Source organism: Musa acuminata, chromosome BXJ2-10 (genome assembly GCF_036884655.1).
Source record: "Musa acuminata AAA Group cultivar baxijiao chromosome BXJ2-10, Cavendish_Baxijiao_AAA, whole genome shotgun sequence".
Lineage (NCBI taxonomy): Eukaryota > Viridiplantae > Streptophyta > Magnoliopsida > Zingiberales > Musaceae > Musa > Musa acuminata.
The window spans coordinates 28,792,514-28,806,348 of NC_088347.1; the positions used below are offsets into that span (position 1 = coordinate 28,792,514).

General features: G+C 37.1%; 1 long non-coding RNA gene across 1 annotated transcript; it reads left to right on the forward strand.

Annotated features, from left to right (window-relative positions):
* Positions 1-8,665: 8,665 nt before the first annotated feature.
* On the forward strand, positions 8,666-10,036 carry LOC104000795 (uncharacterized). Its single transcript, XR_010491613.1, has 2 exons — positions 8,666-8,821; positions 9,296-10,036. It is a non-coding gene; the product is annotated as an uncharacterized LOC104000795 (long non-coding RNA).
* Positions 10,037-13,835: the final 3,799 nt, after the last annotated feature.

The window sequence follows — 13,835 nt, forward strand, 5'->3', positions numbered from 1 at the left end:
GATCTTTGCTACGAATGTGACGGATGAATTCTGTAGAAGAAGAAAGTAATGCAAGAATGCAATGTAATATTAATAGGGGTATTCAAATCGAATCAAAAAATTAAATCAAACCTAATCGAATTGGTTTCGAACCGATTTAATCTGAATCGGTTCATCAGTAATTTAGTTTTAAAGATTATAAATAATTTTAATTTGAAAATATATCTTGTTTATTTGATTAATCGATTTGAATCAAGCTAAATTAAAAAGTAATAGTTTTTTTAAGTTTATAATTTTAACTTTTTAATTGTATCGTTAAAATATCTAAACATTTTTAGAAGTATGGATCAATAAGATGTATTATTACCATTACTCTTCTTGAGGATTGATGATTTTGACAGTAGCTTAATCCATACGTAATCGATTACTTAGGTTCCAAATGATTTTAGTTTGAAGTACCTTCCTTTTAACCGAATAATTTTTTTTTATTTGATTTAATTTGACACTTGATGCTTCGATTTGAACGAATTTGAATACTCATAAGAATTAATTTAACATGTGGTATTGCCGTATGAATTGAAAGAAGATATATCACAAATATCATGTATATTATGGAAAGAGAAAACTTTTAAAAATAATGATAAAAAATTGAATTAGAAAACTGATGCAAAATATATGATTCCACAATTATTACCTATTACATCCATAAACCAGATTCTTCACAGCACAAAAAAAAAAAAAAATCTATTTTGAATTAGCACAAATCCAGATTCAAATTCCTTTCTCAATCCTCTGTAGACTCACTTGGAAAACGTTGATGAATATATAGTATTATTTAAACATATCCAAACTCATGAAAGGGTGTTTTTCATAATTACATTTTTAACGGATCGAATAATTTCAAATCTAATTTTAGGACTCTTAAAATACTTATCATCGAAGCATTCGAGTGCAGCGGCAGATGGAAGGCGCCCATGGGATTCCAATGGCTACGGGTCGATGCACGACGCTCGGAGGCTGCTGCATTCTCGCCTCAGGTTTACTTACCACATCACACCGATTTCAATAGTAGCGGGCGATGTGATCCCAATGCTCCGCGCCACATATTAAACTGGGAAAAGCATGGCATCGTCGTGGTCGGGAATGCCTCAACACGGTGCCGTCATGAGAGCAAGAAGAAGAAGAAGAAGCAAGCGAGGAGGAGGAGGGAGAGTGGAATCAAAGAAGAAGAAGAAAAGAAGAAGAAGAAGAAGAAGAAGAAGAAGAAGAAGCAGCAAGCGAGGAGGAGGACGGAGAGTGGAATCAAAGAAGAAGAAGAAGAAGAAGCAGCAGCAAGCGAGGAGGAGGAGGGAGAGTGGAATCAAAGAAGAAGAAGAAGAAGAAGAAGAAGATGAATAAGAAGAAGAAGAATAAGAAGAAGAAGATGAAGAAGAAGAAGAAGAAGAAGAAGAAGAAGAAGAAGAAGAAGAAGAAAAGAAGAAGAAGAAGAAGAAGAAGAAGAAGAAGAAAAGAAGAAGAAAAGAAGAAGAAGAAGAAGAAGAAGAAGAAGAAAAAGAAGAAGAAGCAAGCGAGGAGGAGGGAGAGTGGAATCAAAGCCATGTAATTCTTGCAGAGAGAGCAGAAGCTGACGCCTCAACCTGCGTGATATGGAACGAGACATCACGTCCTTGACGCCCTTTCTTCCAACCCAATTTACGCTTAACGTTACCGCCACGGTCGAATCACGCTTAGTTGACCTGGGATCGGTGCCGATGGAGATGATCTGCGGAAGAGATGGTTGGTTCTCCTTCCCACCTTAAATAGTCAATTCGTTGAAAAGAAGAACAACAAATTCAGACAAAAATTCTCGATAAAATCTATGTGAACAATGATCGATTAAAAAAGTTTATTCATTATCGTGACTAATCTTGGAAACCAACTCGGCGATATATATCCCTAAAATGTTCAAACTATATCCCTAAAATGTTCAAGCGCTAGAACACAAAAAAAGGGACGAATTTTAAGAAAAATAAATACTTAAAATAATAAGTATCTTCCTCAAATATAATAACGGATTGAAACCTTGGGATCTTAATGCATTTCTCTTGTCAACAGCATTCTGAATGAGTCGTGAAGAAGGATCGACGATTGCTACATGTACCGACGATCGACATTTAGGCAAACATGGTCGTGTCCAAGGATGGAAATGGCACCTACACGTCCATCTTGGATGTCGTGATGTTTTTTATTGATATGTTCTTTTTATTTATACTAGCTAGGATGGAAGATTTCTCCCAATAAAGCAACAATATTTTCTCATGCGGTTGAGAAAATCTTATCTGCTATTATGCACCCATAATATGGTATTCCTATTTATGATGTCAATCTTGGACCGATACAATGAAAATAATTTATGGGTGAGAGGCTTCGTGAGTGAGTTTGCTAGTTGATCAGCTATATATATATATATATGTATATGAGAAACGCATAGTTGATGTCGAACAACTTGATCTTGCACGAAATGGAAGTCAATGATAAAATGTTTCATGTGGGAGTGGAACACTAGATTGACACATAAGTAGTTAGTTCCGACATTATCATAATATATTGTAGAAGTAAGAGTAGAGTCAATGCTGAGTTCATTGAGCAGATTTGTGACCCAATTGAGTTATGCAACAGCGGTACCGATGACACGATATTCAACATTAGTTGTAGACCATACGATTGTTTTTTGTTTTCTAGAACTCTAATTTATTAGATTAGCTCAAGGAAGACAATATACCTCCGATATGGATATTTTATCATTAAAGTTTCTTACCCAATCAATATCAGCAAAGGCATAGAGATAAAGTGGAGAGTGTTTGTAGAGAAAGTAACAATGATGGTTCCTTTAAGATATCATAGGATTCATTTGAATACAGACAAATGCATAGTAGATGGTTGCTGTATAAATTGTGATAATTTATTGACCGCAAAGGAGATGTCTAGACAGGTGAGAGCTAAGCACTATAAGGAGCCAACTACTTGTCGGTATTGAGTGTGTTCCGTAGCAGAACTTTCATCACATAATTTGAGTGATTTACTAGTAGAAACGGGAGTTGGAACATCTTTTGTGTCCTACATGTTTGTCTTTGATAATGAATCTTAAATATATTTTTTTTTGTGATAGGAAGAGACCTGAAGATGTATATGTTGCTTCCACTCCCAAAAAGTAGCTCAAGGTTCTTAAATCTTTAAGAAAAAATCGATATGCCAATTGTTTGATGAATGCTTAGATCCTTGTAGGAGTATTGCTTGTGATAATAATGTCATCCACGTACAATAGAAGATATATTATGTCGTCATATTATTGTCATAGAAATAGTGAGGTATCAAATTTGGAGTTGATAAAGCTAATTGAAGTAAAAAAATGAGCAAAGTTTAGCTTGAAGCATGAAGAAGTCTATAAATAGCTTTTTGTAGTTTATAAACATGTATTGGATACTAAAGATGGATGAAACCAGAAGATTACTGCATAAAGACATCTTCAATTAAAGTCCTGTATAAAAATGTACTGTTAACATCCAATTATCAAAATTACCAGCCTCTAGTGGTGGCCAAACTCAAAATAAGTCAGATTGTTATGGATTTAATAATGAGACTGAATGTCTTAGTAAAATCAACACCAGGTTATTGATGAAACCTTTTGGTGACTAGATGTGCTTTATATCTAACAACTGATCCACCTAGGTTCTGCTTAATTCAAAAAGCGCACTTATACCCGATAATGTTTTGTGCATGATGAAAAGGTATAAGGTTTCATGTTGAGTTATGGAGAAGGGCATCATATTCTTTACACATGGCTTTACACTAGTTTAAAGATTTTTGGGCTTGAGTGAATATGATAGGTTCAATGGTCTTAGGCGAGGATTCGGTGATAGCATGTAGGATAAGGACTTGACGTGGTTTGAAAATACTACTCTTGGAGCGTATTATCATTGATTGTCTGGAGGCTATGAGATTGTGAGGTTATGTTGTTAGTATAGGTGGTGGAGAGTCATTAACATGAGCCAAGTCAGGCTGATGTACTTCAGTGTCATTGGGTCTAGAAGGAGATAAAGACAGTGGTTGTGTTTCTAAATGTATTGCCTCATCAATGAGAGAAACATAAGAAGAAAGGAATGAAGTAGTAATGGAGGGAATGGGCAGTTGCTGAAATAGAGTAGCAGTAGAGTATGGATCCTGAGGGGAGGAACTAGATGGTGTCATGTGAGGCTCATCCGAAAGGATCGGAGGTATACTCCAGTGATAAATGTTTATCGAAGTGGTTTGCATTGCAGGAGGCTCATTATTTTAGAAAGGAAAGATAGACTCTACAAAAGTAATGTAATATGATATAAAAACTTTTTGGGTTTGGGGGTTATAGCATCGGAAAACATTATGTTCAAGAGAGTGTTCTATGAAGATACAAGGCTTAGATCTTGATATTATCTTATAAGAGACATAAGGACATTGATCATGGCTGGTGGACAACTGAGGGAGCCATTAATTTAGCCTAGTAAGTCGTATCAAAATAGGAGATTAGAAAACTGGGTTCGATAGGATGCATAGTTGTCACCTTTTGATAACTTGAAAGGGATTAGTGTGACAACATAAGTCCTGCATGTGAAGTACTATGATTCACTGCAGAAACGATAACTGGAATGTTAGAAGAATATAATAAAGACATTTTGAGGATATGTACATATCCGAGGGCTCAAGATAAGAGTTTTGGCTAAGCAGTTGTTGGTGGGTTGAAGGTGCAGCCTGCGATCGGAGAAGCATAACCGTCGGAGGAAGAGAAGCAGTAGATCTCAACAAATCTAAGTAAGAGATCTATTAGTGGAGGAACTGTGTTGCGGTTATAGATCTATGGGAGATCCATAGTTCTTATCGTAAATCGATGTTGCGACTACATCTCCTATGAATCACAAGGAGGAGAGTGACGAGGTGGAGAGCGCGACGAGGTAGCGTTTCCGATGGGATATAAAGAAGAACTAAATTTTTGTATATGAATAAATACTAGCAGGCCATAACACGTATCAGAATTAAATAAAAATCATAATAAAATATAACACCAAGATTTATGTGGAAATCCCCTCCAACGTGAAGGGTAAAAACTACACGGCAAACCAGAGGTAATCCATTATAAGAATAATGAAAATATAAATCTTAGCCTTTTGCCTAAAACCCAAGCAATAATCTCAAGAGAATAACTATGATACAAGGATTATATCACTGTGCACAATATCCAAATTCTCCCCAAGTAATCATAGCGAGAATCAACTGTAGATCTGATCTAACCTGAGATGAGAACACTGCATAGATGATTGAAAATAGTCTCTCTGCGTTGTCCTTGTCTTCTTCCCTTTCCTTCTCTTGTTTTTCTGTCATTTTCTCCTCTTTTTGAATCAAGATGCTATTGTAATTTGATGTCTTGTTGTTGTAGTTTTTCCCTATTTTCACAGCCACCACACCTCCCTTATTAGATTTAGGGTTTTACTAGAAAAGGGGGTGGGTTATGGGCTGTTAAAGCCCACCATGGGCTGAACTTATAGGCTGTCAGCCGAACAACCTCCCCCTTTAGCCCATAAGGGAGGTTCTCTCATAACTCCTCAATGTGAAGCAATGCCGACCAGCTGTCGGCATATCTCCTGCCTTTTTTTGGTAAGGTCATTGTCAATATGTCTGCTCCATTGTCATTTATGTGAATTTTTTAAAGCTGCAACTGCTTCTCTTCAAGTACATTTCCAATCCAATCGTATTTGACATCTATATGCTTTGACCTAGAATTAAAAGTTTGATTCTTACACAAATGGATGGCATTATAGCAGTCACAATTTACCATATAATTTTCTTGTTTCAACCTCAATTCTTATAATAATTCTTTCATCAATAATATTTCTTTACAAATCTATGTAACAATAATATATTCTGTCTCTATAGTGGAGAGAGCAATTCACCTTTGTAATCTGGATTGTCATTACATAACTCTATATGTAAAAGTAAGTAAAAAATCTGATGTAAACTTTCTTGTATCAATATCTTTTGTCATATCTACATCTGTGTAACTTTTCAACACAGGTGGTCTACCTCCAAAGCTTAAACAAACATCATTGCTACCCAGTGCTCTTTGCTTGGATTTACAAGAAATATACTAGTAACACTCACTACATATGCGATGTCCGGCTTTGTACATACCATCGGATACATTAAACTTCCAACTACTGAAGCATAAGGAACCTTTTGTATTTTCTCCTTCTCCTCATCACTTGAAGGACTATGTTCCAAGCATAACTTAAAGTGACTTGCAAGAGGAGAACCAATTGGCTTTGCATTGTTTATACTGAACCTTTTCAATACCTTCTCGATATATTTCTTCTATAACAACCAAATCTTCTTATACGACGACTAAACACTCTTAAATGTCTATATGAAACATCTTTCCATAACCATACATACTATGTAATATCACTATCTAGGGTTGTAAATGGTGATAAGTTGATCACATCAACTATAGTCCTTAAAACCTCATCCCAAAACTTTTTGGGTAGCTTGGCCTATAAAAGCATACATTTGATCTTTTTCATAATTATAATTATGTAATTCATAAAGGTATACTAGGAATTGTCATCTCAAGTTGGATATATATATATACATATATACATACATATATATATATATATATACATATATACATACATATATATATATACATATATATATATATATGTATATATATATATATGTATATATGTATATATGTATATATGTATATATGTATATATGTATATATGTATATATGTATATATGTATATATGTATATATATATATATATATATATATATATATATATGTATATATATATATATATGTATATATATATATATATATATATATATGTATATATATATATATATATATATGTATGTATATATATATATATATGTATGTATATATATATATATATGTATATATATATATATGTATGTATATATATATATATGTATATATATATATATGTATATATATATATATATATATATATATATATATATATATATATATATATATATATATATATATATATATATATATATATATATATACATGTGAGGATTTATAGTGAGCACATGAAGGGAACGCTCTGTCGACGCCCAAAACACACACACACTGTGGCCTGTGAATGCATGTATTATTGTTTCTGTGTACGTGTCTACTACTACTACAACAGTACAATGTACATTATAAATCCAATTAGATTTCACATATGAAATGGCACCAAATGGGTGGATGACAAAAGATTACATTGCTCGACAGCAAAAGATTACAGTGCTCGATGAGGGAGGAATCACAAAGCATACATACACATCTCTTCGCCTGGCTTTGGGACTACTCCACGCCAGGCAATGTCTCCTCGGCTAATCTCTACGTGACGTCGAGTATATGCCTTGCCAATGGAGTACTCATTTCTCCTCGCTATCACTCGTGATTCATGTTTTTCATCTAAATAATAATACTCGTGTGATTAGTTATCATTTGTCGTAATCAGTCGTGAGGATTTGTTTATACTAATACGAAGATAAATAATGATTTATCATATGACGTCGAATCGGAGCAGTAATAGACATATTTAATCTTACATCAATCGAAGAATAATGATATCAAATAAAAGCTAAGAGGTCACAGTTATCAGTATATGTTGTTTGAGACTTGCATCTCTCTCTCTCTCTCTCGAAGAGGCAGCGGGAACCACAAGCAGAAGACATCCAAACTGCAGCAGGCTGGCATGGAGCAGACCATAATAAATGCCAATCAAACTCCATCCAAGTCCACAAAAAGGTGGATTTGCACAAATAATTCAAGAGGAAGTGTGAGCATCAACCAACCTTGGAAAGATAAAAGCTTCATCTCTCAAGTGCGATCCATTTACGATGATGATGACAGACAAGGCTGACTGTCATGCAGCCCCATGCATTATACTCTGATGAATCACTGAAGGACTAATGGCTATTTTTAGCTGAAGCTTACATATCAACATCACGGAATTATGGATGACAGCCAGACTTGCTGGACCAGTCACGCTGATATCATCATTCGAGTTGATCGTTTCCTCCTCACGTCACAAAATTTTTTCACTCTATTTTTTTTGTCTTCGTTATTACCGTGAAAATGGATCCCAATGTTAGATTGATATATGTATATCTGCAACTTCATAAACTAAATAAAGATATTATTACTTCGATGATCAAATTAAGTGTGAGTTAAAACCAAGAATTTAGTTTTTTTTATATACATAAGTACATATACATATGTTATATCAAGACATGAATTAAAAATGGTTACTATAATTATCGGGTAGTTTAGACTTTGATAGATCATTAGCTTAGCTTTAATCATAACACCTTGCAGATGTTGAAGAGATAGATTTTATAACTATTTTTAATTTTCTGCAACGATAAATATGGACATATTTCTTAGAAATAGGCAGCGTTTGACCCAAGTCGCCGAGGAATCGGACGCGGCTGAAGTGTATCACCGATCGGGACGGGTTTGCTTTGTATGATAGCCTTCACCTTTCGCTAAGGCCAGCGTCGATGACGACCAAAACACGTAGTCTACAGCGATAGCCACTACCTTCCCCACCTTCTATTAATTCCTCTGCTTCTTCTTCGATCCCCAACCCCCCTCTCTCTCTCTCTCTCGCTCTGTTAACTCTTTGGTTCTATCGCACACACAACGGTGTTGGGGAGAATCACATTAATTGGTGGAGGAGAAACAGATGAAAAGAATGGTTTGGTCTCGAGAAAACGCTGTCGATGGTTGCTTAGACACTCTCAAACCGGTAATCTTTCCACTTTCTTCTGTTTCTCCTGTCGATTAATATATATAAATATTATGCATTAATTTCAAGCAAATCGACCGTGTGAGTTTCTTTGGAAACCAATCTACCTTTATCTTTCTTATTGCATACAACTTTTTCTTCTTGGATCAAACATCTTCTGCAACCATTGATCACTCGCCAAGAATGTAGGGAAATCAAAAGTACTCTTTTGTCTGTAACAGTAAGTTTATGTGACCTTCCATCGGACAAAGCATATATATAAACATATATTTCATTGTTCACAAGTTTTGATGTAATTTAATAGTTCACAGTCTTTAAACAAAGATATATTTTGTAAGAGCACGAAATCAGATGTATTATTAAGATCGTAAAGTATATACTCCAAGTTTGGGTGTTAGATATGGTCGGAAATACAAGGCATTTAAATCAACCTATGAACGAGCTAAATGCGCTAGTTTTCTCTTCCTTTTCTAGCTTTCCCGGGACAGTGGAAGAAGAAGAAGAAATGATGGTCATCCATCAGCGTAACCTGCGAGCGACGAGTTCGTATCGGCCCTGGCGGCCGGCATGGGTGCCAAGCTAATAGTACAAGTCTCACCGGAGGCATCCCAATCCACGGGAGCACTCGCCGCTGCAGCTCGACAAACCGGAGGCAGACTCGTCTGCATCATCCCGGAGGAGGTGTCGCTCGCTCCCACGAAGGATGTCGTCGAGGAGTCCGGCGTGGACGACGCGGTGGAGTTCAAGGTGGGCGACCCGTATCACGAGCACATCGGCTGCTCTCTGGTGGGCTGCAAGTCCGACCCGTACGCAGGCCTGCTCGAGCTGCTCCGCTTCAATCCGAGGAGTTCGGTGGCGATCGCTAACTGTCTGCGGGGAGGGAGGAGGGGCCGATAGGCGAAGATGGGATGGAGGTGACGATGATAGGGAAGATTGAGGAGGTGGGAAGGACGGGGACGACGGCAGGCGGCGTGGAACGGCGGAAGAGCGCGAAGGGATCAGGGCGGAGGAGGCCGCGCAGCAAAAGCAGATGGGTGAGGAAGATCGATGAGAGGGGAGAGGAGCACTTCTTTAGGTTACCCATTTCCCTCGAACCTGTACGCGTATCGGGTGGCGGCAGAAGTGGGTGATGCGGCCGAGAAGAAGATGATGACGGTGATGAGCCATGAAGTACTACTACTGGTTGAATTTAAATTAGTTTTAAAATTAAGATTATGAATTTAAATTCTTCTAATTTATAAATTTAAGTTATTTTTAATAATTTAAAATAATAAAAAGTAATTTGATAAGAGGAGTCTAACTTAAAGTTTGACTTGAGTCAAGTTGATATGCTAAATCAGGTCAATCCAACCCTTGTATTAATTTTATCATAATTCATATATTTTTAGATTTATAAAATATATAAATTCATATTTAGCTCATTACAATGATATTATTCGAAATATATTTTTTAAAATATATTATACATATAGTAAGATATATGATTATTATTTTACAGTGAATTAAATTTATATTTATCAGATTAAAATTAAAAATAAAGGTATTAATGAAAAATCAGGTTCCTAAATGATTGAGTTGTTAGGATCGAGAGCACTAAGAGGGGGGGGGTGGGGTGAATTAGTGCAGCGGAAATCTTTCAGCGATTAAAAACGAAAGCTGCGTTCGTTCGATAAACACTATGCAAAAGCCGATCCTAGTTTACTTATTATTAAGTGCAGTTTACGTTTAAACACAGTTAGCGTCTAAACGCAGTTTGCGTCTAAATGCAGATTGCGTCTAAATTCAGATTGCGTCTAAGCGTAGTTTGCGTCTAAGCGCAGTTTGCGTCTAAACACAATTTGCGTCTAAGCGCAGTTTAAGCAGAAGTATAAAGACAATGTGCTGCTATTCAAAAAGTAATCTGCAAAAAGCAGATTTACGTCTAAACGCAGATTTACGTCTAAACTTTGAAACTCGTTTGTATACTCGCAGAAGGCAGTATGCAGTTGAAATTAAGATGTAAACGTAAGCTGAAATCTGATGATTGTGCGAGGAAAGTCGATTTACGTCTGAATGCAGTTTTACGTCTAAATGTTGAAACTCGTTCGTAAAGTTGCAGAAGACAATTTGCAGTTATAAATAGAATCAAAATGTAAATGTAAACTGCGAGGAAACTCGTTCGTAAAAGCGCAGAAGACAGTTCGCAGTTATAAACATATTCAAGACGTAAATGTAAGCTGCAAAGTAAGGATCGTACGAAAACACCTATTGACGTCTGAATCCAGATACGGAAAGATCAGCACTTAGAACTTGTTCGTAAAGGCGCAGAGAGCAATAGTTATGTAGGAGGTTTGCAGTAATGATAAGGTACTCGAAATAAAAGCAAACCAGAGATTTAGAGTGGTTCGGTCAGTCTTGACCTACTCCACTTTTGGCTTCCTCCTCTGACGAGGTCACCGACATCAACTAGCTGCCTTCCTTCAATGGGCGAAGGCCAACTGCCCTTTTACAGTTTCTCTCCTTTTGACGGGCTCAGGAGACAACCCTTACAGATCCTTTCTCTCCTCTCTTTACAACTCAAGACTTGAAGAATAAAAAAGAGGAGAACTTTTGGACTTTACACAAATTTGAGCTCTTAGAATCACTGAAAAGATCAAGAATTCAGTGTGGATCAGTATCCCTTCAGTGCTGAATGGGTGGGGTATTTATAGGCCCCAACACAATTCAAATTTGGAGCTCAAAACGAACAAATCCCGGAATTTCGGGATCAGGCGGTTGCACCTCTTGACTGGAGAGGTTGCACCGCCTGGCAGAGCTCGAAGACTGAGCTCAGGCGGTGCCACCTCTCTGTCAGGGAGGTTGCACCGCCCAGTCTTGCTCGAAGACTGAGCTCAGGCGGTGCCACCTCTCTGTCAGGGAGGTTGCACCGCCCAGTCTTGCTCGAAGACTAAGCTCAAGCGGTGACACCTCTCTGTCAGGGAGGTTGCACCGCCCAATCTTGCTCGAAGACTGAGCTCAGGCGGTGCCACCTCCTGGCTGGGGAGGTTGCACCGCCCAGTCTCGCTGGGAGGCTTAGCCCAGGCGGTGCCACCTCTTGGCCTGGGCGGTTGCACCTCCTGGTGCAATCAGGGTCCGAATGGTTAACTCCATTCGGCCCAATTTCATTCTTTTCAGGGGCCCAATTGCCCCAAGATTAAGCTAATGGGATCACCTCCCATTTTCCAACTTAATCAACATGCTAACTACGATTAAATCTAAGACAATTTCTGCAGCTTTGCTCCGATGCGTCAATCGCTTCTTCCGGCGAGTTTCCGGCGAACTTCCGTCGATCATCCGATGTACCCTCGGTGATTCTTCTGCGGACTTCCGGCAAACTCCTGGACTTTGCGACGATCCACTTGGCGAGTTCCGACGAGCTTCGCTTGGCAAGCTTCTGGACTTCTCGGATCTGTTCTCGCAGAACCTCCGACGACCATCCAAACTTCCGTTGAACTCTCGAACTCCCAACGTGATCATGAACTTGACTCCAGCACAACTCCTGCTGCTTGTCTAACTTTCATCGTAGTTAATCCTGCACACTTATCTCAACACATAGATTAGACAACAAATGACAATTGACTTTATCATCAAAATCCGAGATTCAACAATCTCCCCCTTTTTGATGATGACAATCAATTGATAATGGAGTTATCCTTAACTCCCCCTGTCTATATGCCATAGTTGAGATAAGTCAACCTTGAATTCAAGACCTAAGAATTCAAGTGACGTATTGATAAGTTAGATCAGTTAAACTTATCAATACTCCCATCATGATACTCATCATGATGTATCTCTTCAAAGATGATGTCAAGGCTTGACATACATCATCAAGTTTGTATGATTGTGTTTGTAACTATTCATCATGTAGTTTGAACATTATCATATAAAGCTGTGAAGCGCTATTACATGATGCACATATTTGAAGTATTCTAGCAAGTTTTGCATTTTCTTCAAATGATAAGATATCAACTCAGGGCATGATGCAAACTATAGCACACGTTCATATATCTCTTGGTGATGCAAGGATGGCATAATCATAACATTGTTTATAGCATCACTCAAGTATTTTGCAAGTATGACATGATCATGGCAGTTTTTATCAATTCATATTTTTCTCCCCCTTTGTCATCAACAAAAAGCATAGTAATTATGATACCAGGAAAATAATGATAGCAAGCTTATAGAGGAATTTTTTTACATAGATTGCTTTACTACTTCTTCCCTTTTTGTTATAAGCCATTGTCTATGTAAAGATTTAGCAGTATGGAATACATACACATGAATCACTTCATCAAATCTATTTCAGAAACTTATTTTTCATGAAAGTGTACGAGAAAATTTGTTTTACAGCATTCGAATAAATAAGATGCATTCGGACAAGATTTTGTTGCAGATTTTCACATGGAAATCAAGTGATTTGATCATTCAACATAGTTCAAAAAATAATTTTAACAGATTCATCTATTCGGACACATCAACATTCCTAATTCTCTTTTAATGATATCAAATTGTTCTTCACTTAGAGGTTTTGTAAAGATGTCAGCTAGTTGATGTTTCGTATCAATGAATTCTATGATTACATCATGATTCGTAACATGATCTCATATAAAGTGATGTATGATATCAATATGTTTTGTTCTCGAGTGTTGTATAGGGTTTTTTGTTAGGCATATTGAGCTTGTATTATCACATTTAATGGGAATGTTTTTGAGATGAACTTTATAATCTTCTAAGGTATTTTTCATCCAAACAACTTGTGCACAGCATGCACTTGCTGCAATATATTCAGCTTCGGTTGTTGATAGTGCAACCGAGTTTTGTTTCTTAGATGTCCAGGAAACAATGGCATGTCCTAAGAATTGACATGTTCCTGGTGTGCTTTTTCTATCTAATCTACAACCAGCGAAGTTCGCATCAGCATAAGCAGTTAATTCAAACTTCTCTGATTTTGGGTACCATAATCCTAGATTTGTGGTACCATTAAGATATCTGAGTA